At 34.5% G+C, this 21,004-nt stretch overlaps 1 protein-coding gene across 4 annotated transcripts in view; it reads left to right on the top strand.

Annotated features, from left to right (window-relative positions):
- Positions 1 to 21,004, top strand: part of ANKFN1 (ankyrin repeat and fibronectin type III domain containing 1) — a 503,865-nt gene that overhangs the window by 262,024 nt on the left and 220,837 nt on the right. For 2 of the 4 annotated variants that reach the window (XM_074223664.1, XM_074223666.1), the window contains one exon: positions 5,248 to 5,292. The exons of the other annotated variants lie outside the window; for them this stretch is intronic. The gene's annotated coding sequence lies outside the window, so the exon portion shown is untranslated. The remainder of the gene's footprint in view (positions 1 to 5,247; positions 5,293 to 21,004) is intronic. 4 annotated transcript variants of the gene reach the window in all.

Genomic DNA, 21,004 nt, shown 5'->3' with positions numbered 1-21,004 from the left:
AGACATTTCATAACTCCATCAGAAGTAAAACTCTTCTACTTAGAGTACATTTGATAAATCCAGTAATATGTACTCACTGTCAGCCTTTACTATTACTGGATAAAGTAATATTGATTTGTTTCAAAAGCATTTTTTGTACATTTTAAACCTGTTTGTCATGTTTGTCAAGATTCTAAAAAATCTTCTTTCTCCTTTTTAAAGCAATACTCTTAATCATTCTGCAGATGCTTTAAAAAAATCATAGTTTGTGGTTCATTTATATCATACAGGGTTTTGTGCAGATACAAATTTTCCATTTTGTAGTACCAAAGTCTACATGGGGATGGATATATAAGTGATCATTGCTCTAAATGTGCTCTCTTTATTGAGTTTTGATTTCAAAAAGTCAGGAAGTATTATTATTATTATTATTATTATTATTACAACCCAACTATTGAATATTAAAAATTACATCTTGGGGTTCCTTAAAATTATGATTTCATCATTTATTATCTTTAAATGATGTTCTAAAGGACTGTCCCTACCATTTGTGTCTCAAAGGAAATAAATGTTTTGACTTCTAAGAAGTAGCTATATATTTTTTTTCACATGAAGAGATTATTTCTTTACTTTTGAATAAGAAGGAAGATATTGTGTTTGCATATAATGATGTTTCTGGATAAGTTATATAGATGTCTTCCTAAGGTATGTAGTTTCTTGAATACATTAAAAATTACTCAGTGTGATTCTTCTTTCACAACACCTTCAATTTCAATCTATGTTTAGTATAGTTATAAATGTAAAGCCTATATCAGATTGCTTCTGTCATGAGTAGCAGGGAGGGAAGGGAGGGAGGGAGGAAGAAAGTAAAATTGTAAATCTCAAAGCCTTGTAAAAAAATGATTGGTAAAAACTACCATTGTATGTAGTTGAAAAAATACATAAAATATTTATATAAAAAAATTACTCAGTGCCTCAGAATTGTGAGAATATTTTACATCACTCCCAATAAATGTATTGCTACTCATCCACACATACTATGTATTCTACATTCCAGCTGAACTGATTCTTTTGCTGTTCCCTAGACATGATGTTCCATCTCCCATCTCCAAGACTTTGTATAGGCTAATCTACCACACCTAGAATTCTCTCTGTCTTCTCTTCTGCTTCCTTAAGACTCAGCTCAAATGCCACTTTCCACAAGAGATCTTTCCTGATATTTTAAAAAATAATTTGAAGAGAGTTAGAGGAGCCAGGAAGTTGCTTGTCAACTAGACTAGCAACTTAGCAATATTGTTGGCCTCTAAAACTCAGTGGTAGTTGCTCCTTTCTTTTCTGTGCATTGTTTCAGACTCTGGACTGAGAATAAGCTCTGAGCCAGACCTCTGAGGTTACCATGTGGTGAGGCAGCCACTGGCAACCACAAAGAGTGAAAACCACTCTTTGGGAGATGTTGGTGGTTTAACTACGTCTTTGGCTCATTGGTGTTGATATGCACAAAGCATGAGGGCCAGACTAGACCACATTGTTTTCCTGTTGGTGGTTAAGAATCTGTTCATCTGAAAGATCTCCCTTAACTCCCATGAATCTGTCCCTCTTCCTTCTGGGAACATACAGAATGTTATCACAGAAGTTCTTCCCATTTCTGCTGGGCTAAAAGTCTACATAGTAGGATTCTTGTTAAATTATAATTATACAACTGACAGTCAACATGGGAAAGAAGATGAAGAGCTGGCCTCAAGGTCAGGAAGGCCTGTGTTCAAATCCTACCTCTAACATATACTGACTATGTATCCCTGGACAAGTTACTTAATGACTCAGGGTTCCAGGTAATTCTCTAAAACTATAGTTCCAGAAAAGATTAAACCAGCATTAGTAAAGGGAGTTTCATTCCTAGGAACTGTACACTAATGAGATTACACATCCAAGTCCTATTTCTGTAATAGTAATAAATAATTATGATGATGACTGGCTTCATGAATCTATAATTATGTGCTTATAAAGAATAGACATCATTCAATAAACATATATGTAAGTTGTGACCAACTTTTTGCCATCTATCAGGTTACATATTCATATCACAAATCTCCTTAGTCTCAATCTTAATTTCTTCATTTTTGTGATTATCAAGTCAACCTTCGTGATGAAACTTGAAATCTATCAGTGCAATTCAATGCCTTCTCTGCATTCTTAATTTGTCATGAACCCATTTGACAATCTGGTGAAACTTAAAAACTCAGACTAGTATTTTAAAATACATAGAAATATGAAGGAAATTGATTTTATCAAAATATTTTAATTCAAGTCATACTGGTTTCTGGAGCAGCTCTCTGTCTACTATGCACATTCTCATATTGTAGATAAATAAAATGTCAGAAAGTACAGATATCATGGAGGCAGAATGGTTCAATGGAAAGAGTATTAGATCCTAGATGAGAGAATGCTGAGGTCAAATACAACTTAGCTACTTATTGCATTGTATTATTTAGAACGTCACATGCTTAGACCTCCATTCCCTCATCTATTGTTGGACTTCTCAAGTCCCTTCCAGTTCTAAGTAGGCGACTAGAAGATCTGTAGATTGAATGGATTATACTGTAGATTGAATGGATTATACACTATTATACAATATAATATACCCCTTTCAGCTCATCTGATGGCCAAGTTTACCTAAATAGTAAATAGTATTTGCTTTTATAGCACAGCATCCATAATAGTGTACTTTCTGAACCTCTTCACTTAGAGATGAAGAAATTAGGAACCAGAAAATGACTTGCCTAATATCATAAAGGCACTCTAACTCCAAATTCAATGTTTCAATGTCCTGTTTCCTTGGTTGGTCCCAGGAATTCTGGTATTTAATTTCTTCATTAGGCATGTATTCTATATGGAATGTACAACTATATCTAGCAATTATTTTTATGCCTTGATCCACAAACTAAATAATAATTGGAAGGAGGAGAGTAGGAAAGGCAGAATGGATTGGTAAATAGAATGTTAGATTTAGAGTCAAAAAAGACCAAAAGTAGCTTCATACATTTACCAGCTGTGTGATTCCCCTGATCTCAGTTTCTTCATATGTAATAATAATAATAACTAGCCTTTATATAGCACTTTTGTGATTTTCAAAGTATTTTTCATGTGTTATTTCATGTAAGCTTCACGAAAATCCTGAGAGATAAATGTATTTTCCCATTTTATAGATCCAGAAAGAGGCTCAAAGCAGTAAATGACTTAACCAGCATCACTCAGTTAGTGCCTCTACTCAAATTATTTCCATATCAATTCAGTTGTCTGAAGCAGGACTAAAACTCATTCTTCTTGGGGCTAAATCTGGCTCTCTAGGAACTTCCCCCAGTTCAATGACAACATCTGTAAAAGGAGAGGGGAATGGATTTCTAAATGAATTTGAACCTATGACATCAATTTTATATGTATTTACTATGTGCAATACACTCTAGTAGTGAAAAAGAGATGTATAAAAATTAGAATAGATAACTTCAATGGGATGAACAAATGAATTGTCATGAGAAGTCCAAAGGGAGGGTGTTCACTTCCATCTGGGGGAGAGGTGATAAAAGTAAGGAAATCCAATTTTATTCAAACACTTATTATTGCACCTAATATGTACAGGCTATCTCCACTAAGGTGTGGAGATAAAAAGTAAAAAAGTGAAGTAGTGTTTTCCCTTAAAGACCTCACATTCTTCTGATAGTAGTGAATGGATGGATGAAGATCTATTAGACATTTCTTATATTCAAACACTATGAATACAAAAAAAAAAGAGAGAAAGCAGGATTTTTGTCCCTGCTCTCAAGGAGTTCACATTCAAATGGGGGAGACATTCAATAGATACTTTCTCTTCAAGTCAGATGTTAAAAGTCCAAAGTCCAAAGTCCTTAGGTTGCAGCAGAAAAGTACATGATGTGCACAGATAAATGATACAAATTCATATGAAATAATTTGAGTAGAGGCACTAATAACTTTAGGAATACTAGAATGACCTTCTATGGGAGGCAATGCTGGAAATGAATCTTGAAGAAAATAGGGATAAAGAGTCATAGATGAAGAGGGAGAATATTTCAGGAATGGAGATTAGATCATAAAAAGGCACGGAGTCAGAACATGGAATATCCTATCTGAGGAAATCAAATGAGCCAGTTTGGATGGAACATAGAGTACTTGAGAGGGAGCAATATGAAATTAGTCTTAAATGATAGGTTGGAGCCAGACTGTGAAAAGCTTTAAATGTCCACAGAAGAGTTAGTATTTTATCCCAGAGGTGACCACTTAGAAATCACTAAAGCTTCATTACCAAGAGAATGGCATGATAAGGTGTGTGCTTTAGGAATATCAATTTGATTACTACATGGAAGATGACAGATGGGAGGTTTTATGAAGGCTTTGAACTAGATGGTAATAATAATAATTCCTGTACATATATTTTCACATGAAACATCTTTCTGAGAATGGTATAATGAAGAGAAGGCTAACCTTGAAGTCAGAAAGATGAATTCAAATCTTGCCACTAACATGCTAGCTATGTGATCCTGAGTCAGTTGCCTGGTTCTCAGTATCTCAGACAATTCTCTAAGACAATAATTTGTAGAGAAGTCATTGATCATCATTGATGAGGAAAATTTCCTTACTGGAAATACAGCTCCTTTGATTAAATCAGAGGTCTACACCAAATATATGCATAATTTCTCTTAGGATTTCTCTTTCAAAGGCGAGGGGAGGGGGGGAGAGAAGGCAAGAAAAAAAGAGAAGGCAGGATTTTTTTTCAAATATTTTAACAATATAATAGAACCCTTTTAGCTCTTCTGATGGCCAAGTTTATCTAAATAGTAAATAGTATTTGATTTTATACACCACAGTATTCATAAAAGGCCCATCACATTTCTCTCTTCAGTTATTTCAACTCATCACCAGTATATTCAATCACTATAAGAATGATTGAGTCAAAGATTCTATAACCAACTAGTAATATATAAAGCCACTATTGACAAAGTTGCCTTCTCAAGACTTAATAGTTCAACAATTTTAGATTCTGCCACCAGTATTATAGAGGATTCTAAAATGAGTCACTTAGCTGGCCTACCACAGTATTCTTAGTTCTGAAGAATGAATGATAATAGTATTGATCTTTGCTATCTTGATTCAATTTCATTTCTTGAGAAGGCAACTTTGGTATTAAGACTATAGGATCATATAATTAAAACTGGAAGGGACTTAATAGCTCACCTGTCCAACCTTTCATTTTTACAGATGAGGAAACTGGGATCCGGTGATTTACCTAAGGTCACACAGATAGTAAGTAATAAATTTAGGATTTGAACTCAGGTACTCAACCTCTGAACCCAGTACTCCTCTTAGTAAACAGCATTTGTTGTTACCTGAAGAATAAAACATAAGTTTTTAAGAGATCCAAGCCCTAAATCTAGAGATACTGCAAAATCAGGAGATGGGCAAATCTAGTAGTCTTTGGGATTTTTTTGAGCATCTCAAGTTATTTTTCAGAAGTTCTGGTTTGGCAAATTCCAAAACTCATTTTGCCAAGTTCTTCTTTCCCCCTTAATTTTTAAGCCCATGTGTATTTTAAGGGAAATTTAATCCTCATGTTTCTGTTTCCTTTACACTTAACTCATAAAAATGGCTTGTCAGAGCTATGTGGTGTCCAAGAAGTCTTTGGAGCCTTTATAATGATATTTTTGAACCTTTCGTCCCCTCCCTCCCTTGGAAACAGGAAATTGTGTTTCACTGAAAGCAAATGAATCAAACAGAAAAAGACTCAAATTCAGTATTGATAGTTCAGATACACAAGCTTAAAGGTGCATATGCTTGGAAAAACAGTCTCTTCCACTATTGCCCTACCCCAAGATCCTTAGGGGGCAAGAAAGGAGAGGTTACCAAACACCAATGGATTTTGAAAGACATAGTATTGTCTCTCAGCCCCTACATCTATCAAGAATGCCAAACTTAATTCTACCCTTTTTGAGATCTTAACTAAAATTTGGGAGCTTCTCTTCCTCTACCTAGGAGAGTGTTAGATGCCTTCTGAACACCTAAAAGTAAATGTCTAATTCCTGGGTTCTTTCAGCTAGCTGGCAGAATATCAACATATAGAGGGGCTATATAAGTCCTCTAGTGCTAAGAATGAAATGATCCATAGAGTCTATAATGGGCTATAAAAAGTCAAAGAGGCAGGACATGGAATATCATGCAACCACATGATAGCCCACAATACTCCTGAGTACAGACTAAACCAGATTTAAATGTAATTGGAAAATATTTAACTAAATAAAAATATAATAAAAGAGATAATATTAATATGTGGTTTTCTAACTCAATATGCAGCCCATAGGGTTTAGTGGTCCTCATTTTTATTTGAGTTTGATATCACTGGTCTAGACTAACAATGGGACTTTACAATTGCCTGCAAAGATACTGTTTGTCCAATTACTCATCTGGTCCACTCCCTTCTTACATATGAGGAAACTGAATCTTTAAAAAGGCTAAGTGACCAGAATATATGGCCTGGCCTCCAGAGAGCCTATCTTGTACCATTTCAGGAATTAGATATGAAGAAGTACCAAGTGTCTTGTACTAGATCTGATAAGTAGCAGAAAGGCAAAAACTCATTTGACCTTGGCATTCAATATGAGTGAAGACTGTAAAAGTCAGAAATCTCAATACTGTGGTTTTTGGCAGTTTGAAAGCAGAGATGTTAAAAAAGAAATTTGAATCGGTATTTATTCCAAACCCAATGCTCTTTCCAGTCTATCCCCCTATGTTGGAGTTGTAATCTTGCCCATCACTGACTATGTCACCTTGTTTGAATCAATTAACTTCCCTGGAGCCCTGACCTCCTTCATTTCCTCACCTGTTTGTTGCTCCTCATACACAATACTCCATCTTGTCAAATAAATTCCAACATACTTTCCCAAACTTTTTATATATTGCCTCCATCATGTCCTCTTCAGTTCATTTCTTTATTCAGTTCTTCAGTTCAAGCATCCATCTTCTTTGTCACACCTGACATTCTACCTCCAGTTTTCATGCCTTTGCATGACAGGAATACCATTCTTCCTCATCTCTTAACTTGATAAAGTCCTGAGTTTCCTTCAAAGTTCTGCCCAAGTATTTACCTTCTCTATAAAGCCTTTCCTGATCCCAATAGATATTTGTGAATTCCTCACAAATTACTTTTTGATTCATCTTTTGTGATTATATGAATATCTAATAGTATTATATTATCATACATAATTATATAACATATTATAATGTATTTTAATGCTATTATACTTTGTCAAATATAATGCTGAGTATATCATATTATGATATATTATTATTTGTATTTTATATATTATTGAATATTGTATATATCTTTAAATAAGTCACATTATTTCCCTCAAGAGAACATTAGGTCCTTGAATCTCACTTTTCTCTCTGTATCTCTACTACCTATCACAAAATATGCACATAGTAAAAGTTTAAATATTTATTGATTGATCAGTAAAATGAGAATAATACTAATTTCACTGCCTAATCTTATATCACTTCTGTGTAATGAGCAGCATGAATATGATCATGGGAATAGTAATAGAATTGTTGGGTCACTGAGCTTGTCCTTGGCCATGACCAAGAACACTTTGGGCTTCATAAATCCTTCTTCCCTTCTCAAAGATACACCTGATCTAGGACCACTGGAGCATTTGTCTTCATGAATGGGATCATCAAGAGTTTTCAGAATGGAGACAGCATAGACTGGTAGGAAGATCATTAAATTGGACAACATACACACCCTAATGATTTGTCCTTGAAAAGATGAAATGACTTCATCAAACTTTGGCTTTCTTAAATGTAAAAATGTGGTCAGTAATATACTTATGAGTTGGTTAAATATAAAGGACTCTATCAAATTGTTAACAGTAGTAGTAAGGATGCAGTCCATTGACTTTTGGTCAGAGAATTAGACTGAAGGGAAGGTATGGAAAAAGAAGTTTCTTCAAATTGTCATAAAGCTGCCTTGCATTCTTAAAGGGGGAACATTAGCATTTGTGATATTTCTCCTAGAAAGATCTAGAAGGAAATTTAATTACAAGTCTTCTAAGACGACTTTAAAAAATGGAAACAAGTGACAGAGTTATATTTGGCTCTAATAAATCCCAGCAGCCATCCCAACCTCACTCAAAAATATCAATCTGTGTTGTCAGTATCTTGTCTCTGTGAAGGGGAACCAGCCTGGTGTTTTCCCTCTGATCTTTAGATGCCTTTTGAATGCATAAATTTAGCCACTACTGTTACCAGTACTGTGTGATCAGGCACACTTGGGATGTCTTTCTATATCCAGAAAAAATGTATCCCCAACTGCAACCCTATGACATCAGAATAAGGAGAGAGAGAGAAAAAAGACCAGTCTAGCTATTTGAGATTATGTGGACATCCCCCTTTTTAATTGATCCCTGTTATATTATCATGCACAGTCCTAATAAAGTGATACTTTTTAAAGTCCAAAGGCCTGAAGGCTTCCATCACCCTAGAAAATACTTTGATATAATAATAATAATAATAATAATAGCTACACTTTGATTTTCAAAGACCATATCAACTAGTTAATGGTAACAGTCTTGCACATTATGTTTATCATAGTGAGAGGTATGTTGTGGAAAGACATTTTTCTCATTTGCCTTTTCCAGAATCCAGAATCAGTCTGGAATCCAAATCTGACTTGATAGGAAGCAGTGATGATCTGGATGTTGTGAGAGTTCTTGACCTTTGAGTATGATTTCTTCTCTCTATTAGCAAGGCATCTTGGCACTCCAGCAACACTGGGCAAAGCACCAGTATGTGATATTTTGACAATAAAATAGCAACATACTGTATATGAGGCACCTTGACACCAGCAGTTGGACTGCAAGAACAAAATCCAGAATGTCTAAGTTCACAGCCTGCCTCTGACATCTATGAGCAGGGTAACCAAAGGAAGACTATTTAACATCTCTAAGCTGCTACTTCTTTTCCTATAAAATGAGGTTAATAATTACTAAAATGCCTCCTTCACAGAGTTGTCAGGCTCAGATGAAAAATGTCATGCAAATTTCATTTAAAGCACAAAATATTACTTATGTGATTCTAGGCAAGTCCCTTTGTTAGGTGAGTGGATCTCACTTTCTTTCCTTCATAAAACATGAAAGTTGGAATTGAAGAGCTCTAAGAACACTTCAGGACTGACATTCTATGATTCCAGAAATCTATTCTGAAAACAAAAAATAAAAATAAAAACCTCTATCTGAAAAAAATTCTTGTTTTTGCAAGTATGAGCTGGATATATAATAATGATAGCTTGCCTTTATGGAATAATTTAAAATTTGAAATATTTTTACAAATACTATCTCACTTAATCTTCACAATAACAACCCTGGAAGTTCTATATTCTTATTAAACAATTTTAAGGAGGGGCAAACTAAGTCGGACACAGGTTAAGTGACTTCCTCCACAGTCACACAACTAGTAAGAATCTAAAGCTAGAGGACTTCGGGAGCCAAGATGGTGGCATGAAGCTAAGCTGCTCCCTGAGCTTTTCCCTACCAAAGATAAATGAAGCCTCTATTCTTATATTCACATTACAGATCCCACCCAGAAAAAGAGAAATTTCAAAGAAGTTTTCAACTGTAGACATCATGGAAGATCTTCAGTGAAGGTCTGCCTTTTTGGAGGAAAAGGGGACTTAAAATCCAGGAAGCAGGAGAGTGAGGAAAGCCACAGGAGGCTTTTAGCCCCAGTGCAATCCAGGTCCTGACAGCTTAATAACAGAGGTCCTGGAAGCTAGATAGAAAGCCAGCAGGGAGGATCCCAATCCTAAACAAAGTATGAACCCTGCACTGGGGACTGTGTCATGAACAATCCTCTGTTAAGTCAGAACCTGGACATAAAGGAGGAAACAAACCTCTGCAAAGGCAAGGCCTGGACTGCATCTTGGCCAGCAAGCCAGGGATCAGACCCTAGCCCCAGCAAAATAAAAGCTTGGATCTATATTCCATATACTCCAGGGGTAGAATCACAACAACAAAAATGAACAAAAAAAGGTAAAATAGTGCTCACTATAGAAAATTCACAGATAAAGATGACAGCAATGCCATGTCTAAAGAAGAAAGCAGCGAAAAAATTCACAGGAGAATTAGCAAAACAGTCTATAAATTTTGACTCAAATACAAAAAGCTCATTGAAGAGCTTAAAAAAGAATTTAAAAACCAAAGAAAAGAGGAAGAAGAAAAATGGAAAAAAGAAATGAAAGTCATGCAAGAAAATTGTGACAAGTTGACCAAAGAAATCAGCTCCTTTAAAAGTAAAAATAACCAACTAGAAAAGGAAACACAGAAGCTAATTGAAGAAAATAAAATCCTAAAAATTAGAATTGAACAGTTAGAAATGAATTCATTTACAAGATTACAAGATTCCATCAAACAAAATAAAAAGGCAGAAAATATTGAAGAAAATATAAAGTACCTTCTAGGGAAAACTAATGACTTGGAAAACAGATCCAGAAGAGACAATCTATGAATCACTGGACTACTAGAAAGCCTGGTTCAACAAAAGAATCTGGAAAACTTCATGCAGGAAATTAGAAGGGAAAGCTGCCCTAATCTCTAAAACAAGATAACAATATAATATTGAAAGAATCCACAGAACCCCTCCAGAAAGAGACCCCAGCATAAAAACCCCAAGGTATATAATAGCCAAATTTCAGAACCCTCAAATAAAAGAGAGAATATTGCAGGCAACAAAAAGAAAATAATTCAAATACAGAGGGAATACAATCATACTAACACAGTACCTATCAGCCTCAACACTGAAGTATCAGAAGAACTGGAATAACATATTTCAGAGAGTTAAGACCTGGATTACAACCCAGAATGTACTACCCTGAAAAATTCAGCATATACTGTCGGGGTGGAAAATGGATGTTCAATAAAATACAAGATGTCCAGAATTTCCTGACACAAAGACCAGAACTGAACAGAGAATTCAATCATCAAATACACAACTGAAGAGCTAAAGTAAAAAAAAAAAAGTAAATGAAAAAAGGGAACTGAAAAAACAAAACAGTTTTAAATAAATGTTGGTCCCTAAAAGGGAAGATATAACAATTCTAACTCTTCATAACTTTACTTCTCTAAGGAAAAATTAGAGGGTAGAATAAAATTGAAGAGAATGAACCTAAAAGATAAAACCCAAGAAGACAAAGAAAAAGTAAGCTTCAAGCAGGGGCTTAACTTTAACTTAAGTGTCTCATTATACTTTGACTCACTTTAATAAGCACTTTGTCTAATAAGAGTATCATAAATTGCTAGGACCTGAGACAGTACAGTATCTCTGTAACTTATAATCATTTGTAACATTCTCAGGTGAAACCTTCAGAGCCTCCCAGTACTGAGAGATCTTCAAGATTCTTACAGTTAATTTCAGCAGTTAATTAGATCAGCATCTGGTGCTTCACTTAACAAAGGGATAAGTATCCTGGGGGAAAAGTGTGAAAGAAAATAAACCTGGGGGGAGGGGCACAAATTGTTCAAGAAATGATATGGCTTTGGATGATACTTTGACTTGTGATGAGGATTATGTGTACTTGAAAGATACTTGAAAAGGGAGTAAAGTAAAAAATATTATAATAATTTGATGCAATTTGAGTCAATGCTGCTTATCAAACAATCAAGTAAACAATCTGTGATATCTTGATAGCAATAGGAATTAATCAAGCAATCAAATAATCAAACTTTGATATATGATACCTGTTTAATAATATTAGAGCTCCAAGGGAAGAGACACAAAGATTTATAATTTTAGAGGTAAAGAAGGGAAACTGTGAATGCTGATTAAATTCTATTCAATAGATTTAGCCCAGAAAAGGAATAAGATACATTCCTACTTGGGTTTAAAAAATCTAACTTAATCTATGGGGGGGTGAGTGGGTGGGGACAGGAATTGGGAAAGATAAGGGAAGATGGAACTGATAAAAGGGAAAGGAAGTTATAAGTGAAAATAAACTGAAAGCTAAATTTCTAAAAGAAAAGTCAAAGAAAGGTAGTAAAATTTTGGTGAGGAGGAATAAGAGAAAAGGAAGGAAATAAATATACATGGAGAAAGATAGCATGGAGGGAAATACAGAATTAGTAATCTTAACTGTAAATGGGAATGGGATAACTGTGCCATAAAATGGAAGCACATAGCAGAATGGATTAAAAACCAGAATCCCACAATATATTTTTACAAGAAACACATTTGAAGCAGAGAGATACACACAGGGAAAAGATAAAAGTTTGGAACAAAATATGTTATGCCTCAGCAGAAGTAAAAAAATCTGGGGTAGTGATCCTAATCTCAGAAAAAAGTAAAAGCACAAATCAATCTCATTAAAAGGAAGAAGCAAGGAAACTACATCTTCTTAAAAGGCACCATTGGAAATGAAGCTATATCATTACTAAACTTGTATGCACCTAGTGGTATAGAATCCAGATTCCCAGAGGAAAGGCTGAGTGAATTACAAGGAGACATAGACAGCAAAACTTTAATAGTGGGAGACCTCAGTCTCCCTCCTTCAGAACTAAATAAATCTAACAACAAAACAAACAAGAAAGAAGTTAAAAGGTGAATGAAATCTTAGAAAACTTAGATATGATGGACCTCTGGAGAAAACTTAATGGGGATAGAAAAGAATATACCTTTTTCTTGGCAATATATGGCACTTTTACCAAAATTGTACTAGGGCACAAAACTTTAAAATCAAATGCAGTAAGGCATAAATAATAAATACACACTTCTCAGACCATGATGCAATAAAAATTATATGTAATAAAGGGTCAGGGAAAGATAAATTCAAGAACTAATTGGAAATTAAATAGCTTTATCTTAAATAATGGGGGGATCAAACAGCAAATGCTAGAAATAATCAATAATTATATCCAAGAAAATGATTACAATGAAACCTCATACCAAAATTTATGGGAGGCAGCAAAGGCAGTTTTGAGGAGAAACTTTATATCTCTATATGCCTATATGAATAAAATAGAGAAAGAGGAGGTCAATGAATTGGGTATGAAACTAAAAAAGCTTTTAGAAAAAAACAAATTAAACAACCCCAATTAAATGCCAAATTAGAAATTCTGAAAATCAAGGGAGAGATTAATAAAATGGAAAGCAAGAAAACCATTGATCTCATAAATAAAACTAAGAGTTGGTTTTATGAAAAAGCCAATAAAATAGACAAACATCTGCTTAATCTGATTTTAAAAAAGAAAAAAGATAACCAAATTATAAGTATCAAAAATGAAAAGGGTGAACTAACCACCAATGTGGAAGAAATTAAAGAGATAATTCAGAGCTACTTTGCCAAACTATATGCCAATAAATTGGACAACTTGAGTGAAATGGATTAATATTTACAAAAATCCAAACTACCCAGATTAAAAGAAGAAGAAAAATAAATTACTTAAATGACCCCATATCAGACAAAGAAATGGAAGAAACCATCAATAAACTCCCTAAGAAAAACTTTCCAGGTCCAGGTGGATTTACACGTGAATTCTACCAAACATTTAAGGAACAATTAATTCCTATTCTACATAAACTATTTTAAAAATCTGGAGAGGAAGGAGTTCTGCCAAACTCCTTCTATGATACCAACATGGTGCTGATGCCTAAATCAGGAAGAACCAAAACAAAGAAAATTATAGACCAATCTCCCTAAAGTATATTGATGCAAAAATCTTAAATAAAATTTTAGCTAAGTGACTACAGAAAGTTATTATCAGGATAATATGCCATGATCAGGTTGGACTTATACTAGGCAGGCAGGGATGGTTCAACATTAGGAAAACATTCAACATAATTAAACCAACAGAAATCATATGATTGTCTCAATAGACGCTGAAAAAAACTTTGATAAAACACAATATCCATTGCTATTAAAAAGGAAAGTTTAGGAATAGATGGTTTTCCTTAAAAGAAAAATAGAAAATATCTAAAACATCAACAAATATTGTATTTAATGGGAATAAACTCAGAGCATTTCCAATAAATTCAGGGGTGTAACAAAGATGCCCATTATCACCATTGCTATTCAATATAGTATTGGAAATGCTAGCAGTAGCAATAAGAGAAGGAAAAAGAAACTGAAGGAATCAGAATTGGCAGTGAGAAAGCAAAACTTTCATTCTTTGCAGATGATATACCTAGAAAACCTGAGAAAATCATCTAAAAAAACCCCTTTGAAACAATTAACAAATTCAGCAAAGTAGCAGGATATAAAATCAATCCACATAAATCATCAGCATTTATACACACACACACACACACACACACACACACACACACGCACACAAACACACATACACACATATGAACAACAAAGTCTGAGAACAAGAGATAGAAAGAGAAATTCCATTTTAAATAACTGTAGACAACATTAAATACTTGGGAATTTGCCTCCCAAGACAAACCCAGAAACTGTATGAACACAATTATAAAGCACTCCTCACCCAAATAAAGTCAGATCTAAATAATTGGAAAAATATCAAATGCTCATGGTTAGGTAGAGCTAATATAATAAAAATGACAATTCTACCCAAATTAAATTACTTATTCAATGCCATACCAATCAAACTACCAAATAACTCCTTTACCAAGACAGAAAAAATAGTTACAAAATCCATCTGAATGGGCAAGAATAGCAGGGGAACTGAAAGAAAAAAATGTAACAGGAGGTGGCCCAACTCTATGAGATCTAAAATTATAATACAGAAGCAGTCATCAAAACTTCCTGGAACTGGTTAAGAAAGAGAGTAATGGATCAGTGGATTAGGATAGTTTCAAAAGAAACTGCAGTAAATGACTAAAGCAATCTACTATTTGACAAACCCAAAGACATCAACCTCTGGGATAAAAACTCACTATTTGACAAAAAGTGTTGGGAAAATTGGAAAATAGAATGGCAAAAATTAGGCATAGATCCACATCTCATACCCTATACCAAAATAAGTTCAAGAATGATACCATAGATAAATTAATAGACTAAAAAAAATCTATCTGATCTATGGAAAAGGGGTAAATTTATGACCAAACAAGAATTGGAGTACATATTAAAACTGCAAAATGAATGATTTTGACTATATTAAATTTAACAGTTTTTGCACTAATAAAATCAAAACTGCCAAAAATTAGAAGAAAAACAGAAAGCTGGGAAACAATTTTCACAACCAGGAGTTCTGATAAAGGTCTCATTTCTAAAATATACAGAGAATTACATCAAATTTATAAGGTAACAAGTCATTCCTTGGTTGATAAATGGTCAAAGGATATGAACAGACAGTTTTCAATTGAAGAAATTAAAGCTATATATAATCATATGAAAAATGCTCCAAATCACTGTTGATTAGAGAAATGCAAATTAAAACAACAATGAGGTATTATCTCACACCTATTAGATTAGCCAAGATGAGAAAAAGGGAAAGATGATAAATGTTGGAGAGGTTGTAGGAGGATTGGGAAATTGATGCATTGCTAGTGAAGTTGTGAACCTTTCTGGAGAGCAATATGGAACTATGCCCAAAGAGCAATAAAGCTGTTCATACCCTTTGACCCAACAATTCCAATTCTAGGACTATATCCAGAAGAAATTGTAAAGAATGGGGAAAGTCCTACATTTGTAGTGGCAAAGAATTGGAAATTGAGGGGATGCCCATCAATTGGGGAATAGCTAAACAAATTATGGTATATGAATACTATGGAATATTATTGTTCTATAAGAAACCATCAGTCAGACTCTAGAGAATCATGGAATAACTTACAGGATCTGATGCTGAGTAAAGGGAGTATAGACAAGAGAACAATGTACACATCAGCAACATTATGAGATGAACAACATTGATGGAAGCAGCTACTCTGGACAGTCCAGAGAGCTAGCATAACTGTATTAGACTGGTAAAAGTCTATATTATACCCAACCAGAGGAAGAAAAACAAAACAAACAAAACACACAGAAAAGAACCACTACTACCAAATATGACGAACACTTTATAAAAATTATCTCTTATATATCTCTTTCCCTTAAACCTAATTCCTCATACCAATTTATAGATATGTTTAACAAAATATGTCTGTAAAATGCTAACCTGATTGTTCCCTACTGAGGGGAGGGGTTGAGAAGGAAGGGTGTAGGGGAATTTTGCAATTGGAAATATGCATGTACAGATGGATGAAAATAAGAAAATAAATTTTAAAAAAACAGTCTAAGGCTAGATTGGAGCTAAACATCTGTTTCCAGGCTCACCACTCCATACACTGTGCCACCTAGGTTTCTAGATTCTTTTCTGAATATGATGGATCTGAACTAAGCATCTCTTTTCTTTTGATGAAAATTGAGCTTCAGCTTTACCTCACTACCAGAAAGCAACAATATAAAAATAACCCTCATGTCCTCTCCTTGGCTTTAACAACGACTACTAGAAATCCATCTGTTTATTAGTAACCTTTATCTTGGCCTGCACTAAAGCATGTTCTTGCTTTTTGGCCAGAAAGATAATGAACTTTAGGACTGGATATGTTATTTCCATCCTTTCTTTTATCATAAATCAAGGTTAAGGTGACTTTTGGGGTTGAAGGATTCCTCCCAGATTTGGAGTTACTCTCCAGAACTTAAGCTAAGGCTTGGGGAATTTGACTGAAACTATAACATTCTGAGTGCCATTCCAGCTATAACTTTTGCTCAGACCAATGAACCCAGTCCAGCTATCCAGAAGCTCAGCCAGTTGACTTTGGAGCCCTCTGTCCATGTCACTCTTAATGAGCCACTATGTATAAGTATGTTGAACTCTAAATGGTTTGGCTGAAATTCAATTCAACAAATGTTTATTGTATCTATTGTGTGCAAAGGACTGTACTAGTAACTGGATAAAATACAAACTTTTCAATGAGACAAGAGTTTTCCTTTCATTGAGTTTATATTATAGTATATAAAACAACACATATGTGTATATGGAAGACATAAAGTACTATGTGAGATCCAAGGAGAATAGTTTGTTTCTCTCCTTGGTGCTGATAGGCCAAGTTAAGTATGCTAATGAACATATCTGTAGGTATGAGACTAATTATGCTAAAGAAGGGAGAGAGTCAATCTTAGCCAAAGAAAATTAATTGTATGAGAGAATGCGGGGGGGGGGGGGGGGGGGGGGGGAATGTGAAGATGTATAGGAAATAGTAAGAAGTCAATTTTGCCTGAAGCATAGAATACACAGAGAGTGGGATTATGCAAAAAACTTATTTTGTTGTTATTTTTGAGGAATAAAGTTAGAAAAATAGGAAAAGCAACAGACTATGATAGGATTTGAATATTAAAGGCAGGAGTTTAAACTTAGGCCCCAACCTATCTTTCCAGTTTTAAGTGATCTCTCTCCTCCTTCTTCTCTCAGTGTTCCTTTGACCTGGCCATCCCACTTCCCTTCCACCCTAGGTGGCTTCATGGAGACCCTTCCTCTTTCTTTAAGATGCACCTTGGATGTCATTTTCTGAATGAAGTTTTTCCCAATCATCTCCTCTCCCTACCTTATGGGCCCTCCCTCCCAAACTAAGATTTCAAAATTATATGGTAGTCTCTAAATTTCAATAGTTACTTAGAGTCATTAACATGTAAGACTGGCCTAAGATTTGGGGGGCATCCTGTATATACATTTCATATATATATAGATAGATAGATAGATAGATAGATAGATAGATAGATAGATAGATAGATATAGATATGATATAGATATAGATATAGATTATAGATATAGATATTTAAAGCTGGACTTATTCTTTTTCCCATTAGACTATCATCTTCTTGTGAGTAGTAATTACTTTCTTTAGTCCTTATACTTGTAACCCCAGAATCTAATACAATTTCTGGCACACACACAGTAGGTACTTAATATGTGCTTACTAATTGATTAAATGACTCATAATGGATTAAGTGAAAATTAAAAGGTTGAGGGAAAAGACAGCTTTGGTTTTATCGTGTATTTCCAATGACTAATACAGTGTCTGGAATGTATACTTGATAAATTATTTTGAATTATGTTTTCAGAGACTTTCTAAACTTCTGAAAGTGCCATCAAGGAAGATACTCATTCCTTTCCTTAATTTTTTTCCCCTTGGAGACACTATCAGAGACAATATCATCATGATCTTGTTTTTTAAAGGATCTCATAGTGGACAGTGCTTAAATGATCATGTTTTTATGTAAGACCAGTATTGAAGTAATTTTTGTTTTCTTTTGTTTTTTCAAAGTCCTTGAAATTAAGGTCTAAAATGAATCTTTCTTATTCAAAGTTTTACTTTTCAAGGATTGGCAAGATAATAGCAATAATAACAATAGCAGACATTGATATTAAGTTGCCATTGGCAATGTACTGTGCATCCATTCTCTCATTTGAGTGACCCCTCAAAGTCCCATGGAATGGGTTCTCTGGAAGTTAGCATCCCCATTCTAGATGAAGGTTAGGCTCATAAGTGACAATCTCATGGTGCAGAGTTCAAACTCTGGCCTTTCTTTTTCAATAATCTAACACATATTAATGTCCTTCCATTACTGTGACTCACACAACTGTCTAAATTCTTCAGATGTGGATGGAACTATAGCTTCTTCATTCATGAAATAGAGGATCGAGAAGTCTACCCATCACACTAGTGTAAATTGTCATTCTGTGCCTTAGTAAGATCAAATATAGGACTGTTCACGATTGTCTTGGGGGGTGAGGGTTGAAAAAAAGTTTGGATTATCAGAAGTCCTTATGAAAATCAAATTTTGGTTCATTGTCACAGCTACTGATAATGGTTAGAACCTGCATTGTCTTCCAACTTCTTACCTCCATTCTTGGTATTTATTTTGAATGTAGTTTGTATTTAAACCCTTTATATAAATACTGATTTCCCTCTCCCCCTGTCCCCAACCTGAGAAAAATATAAATCTTTCTTGAGGACAAGGACTATTCTCTATTTCTCTTTTTTAACCTTCAGTGCTTAGAATAGTTTTTTGGATGTAGTATATAGCAAGGCAAGGCAAGAAATGTATTAAGTTCAAGAAAAGTATTAAGGTACTATGTCAATGTAATGTTCATGTCACGCCATCATTCATTTGAAGTCATGGTCTTCTTTGATTATGAAGGATGACAACAAGAACAACATGAACTATGCTAAGTACTGATGATACAAGTATAAGAAAAATAAAAGATAATTCTTGACCTCAAAGAGTAATCTGCTGGAGAAAGCTGATACACAAAAGTAATCTGAAAAGCCTGAGTGGAATAAGAGGTACTGAGAGGGAGGAAAGGAAGCTTGTGAGGATAGGGCATCCAAATCCAGGAAGTCAGAAGCACAGGAAGGAAGAAAATAGAGGTTGATCCCACAAGGAACTCACCAATGCCAGAAAGATGAAAGGATGTTGCTATGTACAGAGAGGTTTTAAGCACTGAGAAAGCTGAGGTCTGGTAGCAATGACCATCAGGATGTAGTCTTTTAATTAAAGCATATTGAATTTAATTGATTGTTAACCAACAGACTGGTCTTTCTGTGATCTTGTTTCCCTAGTTATCCCTCGCTTTGCACCATCTAAATGACTGAAGTCATCCTTCATGATATTTCTTCTATTTTGGTCAATAACACTAGATTACCATAGACTAGAATGTTCCAGGAAGGAACAATCTAAGAGTGATAGTGGGTCAGGAATTCCATTTGTTGGTCCCGAAGACCTGCTGCTAGAGTTCTCTGCCATAAACTCATCTGTCTCCTTGAATTCCTTCCTACAACCAATCTTCACTAGGTATCTGTTTAGAGGTAGCTAGGTGGCTACCGAAGTGCAGATCCCTGGACCTGAAATCAAAAATCACTAAGTTCAAATCTGGACTCCAGCAATTACTAGCTGTGTGATCTTGGTCAAGTTGCTTAACCTCTACCTTCCTCAATTTCCTCAATTATAAAATGGGCTTCACAATAATATCTACCTCACAGGATTGCTGTGTGGATCCAATGTGATGACATTTGTAAAACACTTAGCATATAGTAGGAGCTTCATAAATGCTTGTTTCCTTCCTTGCTTCCTGCTCAGTTGGGTCTTTCCCAGATGATCATCTGCTTGATTTCAATTTGATTACTTACCTAAACTTTTTCAATGCATCAGTGTCACAATATCTGAGACAAATGTAGCCTCATGCACAGCTGATGAGTATGGCATTTATAAATTGGAGAAGAAAGACTCTATTCTTGAACTTTAGCAAAACTGTAAGAGACACATTGTTTTAAATGTTACTAGTATTTTTCTTCAAAAGTGAGATTCTGACTAATACAATTCTTCCTGCTAAATTAGATAAGCCTCTCTCTCCCCACAATTTCCAACTCACATTTTATGGTAACAATGAAACGAAAGAAAAATAAAGTCCACAGCATCAATAAAACAATTGGACATAGTTTCAGTTAAAGGTTTTAGAATTATTAAGCAAAGGGTTAATTATTAAGATGGCATACATCCTTGCAGAACATTTTTAGTGATCCCATCTTTCTCTTTGGTCAACAGTATACAAAAGGGATACCTTTCTTGATTTAACAAAAAGACATTTCAATACTGAGTTTAGTTAAAATAAACTAAACATCCTCATTCTTAGTTTGGTCATCATAAATTTCATCTATTCATCTAACTACAAGTTCGTCTTGGAGAATTGGAACTGTTCTCTAAATTAAATCTCCTTTTCAAAGAAGACTATTCCTTTGATTCAAAGGAGACAAGGGAAATAAGAAAAACAGACTAAAGACAAATTAATACTATTAATTCTTAATATTAGTAAGATATAAAAACCCTTAGTGTTATAAGTTTCCACAAAGTCATAGATTCTCAAACTTGGAAGGGACCTCAAAGGTTATTTTTTTTAATTTAATAGTACCTCTTTCTAACAATTATGGATTTATAGCCAGATGGAACTTTAAAAGACCCTGTAGTCCAACT

The sequence above is a fragment of the Macrotis lagotis genome, chromosome 2 (genome assembly GCF_037893015.1).
Source record: "Macrotis lagotis isolate mMagLag1 chromosome 2, bilby.v1.9.chrom.fasta, whole genome shotgun sequence".
Taxonomy (NCBI): Eukaryota; Metazoa; Chordata; class Mammalia; order Peramelemorphia; family Peramelidae; genus Macrotis; species Macrotis lagotis.
This window is presented reverse-complemented; position numbering and strand designations above follow the sequence as displayed.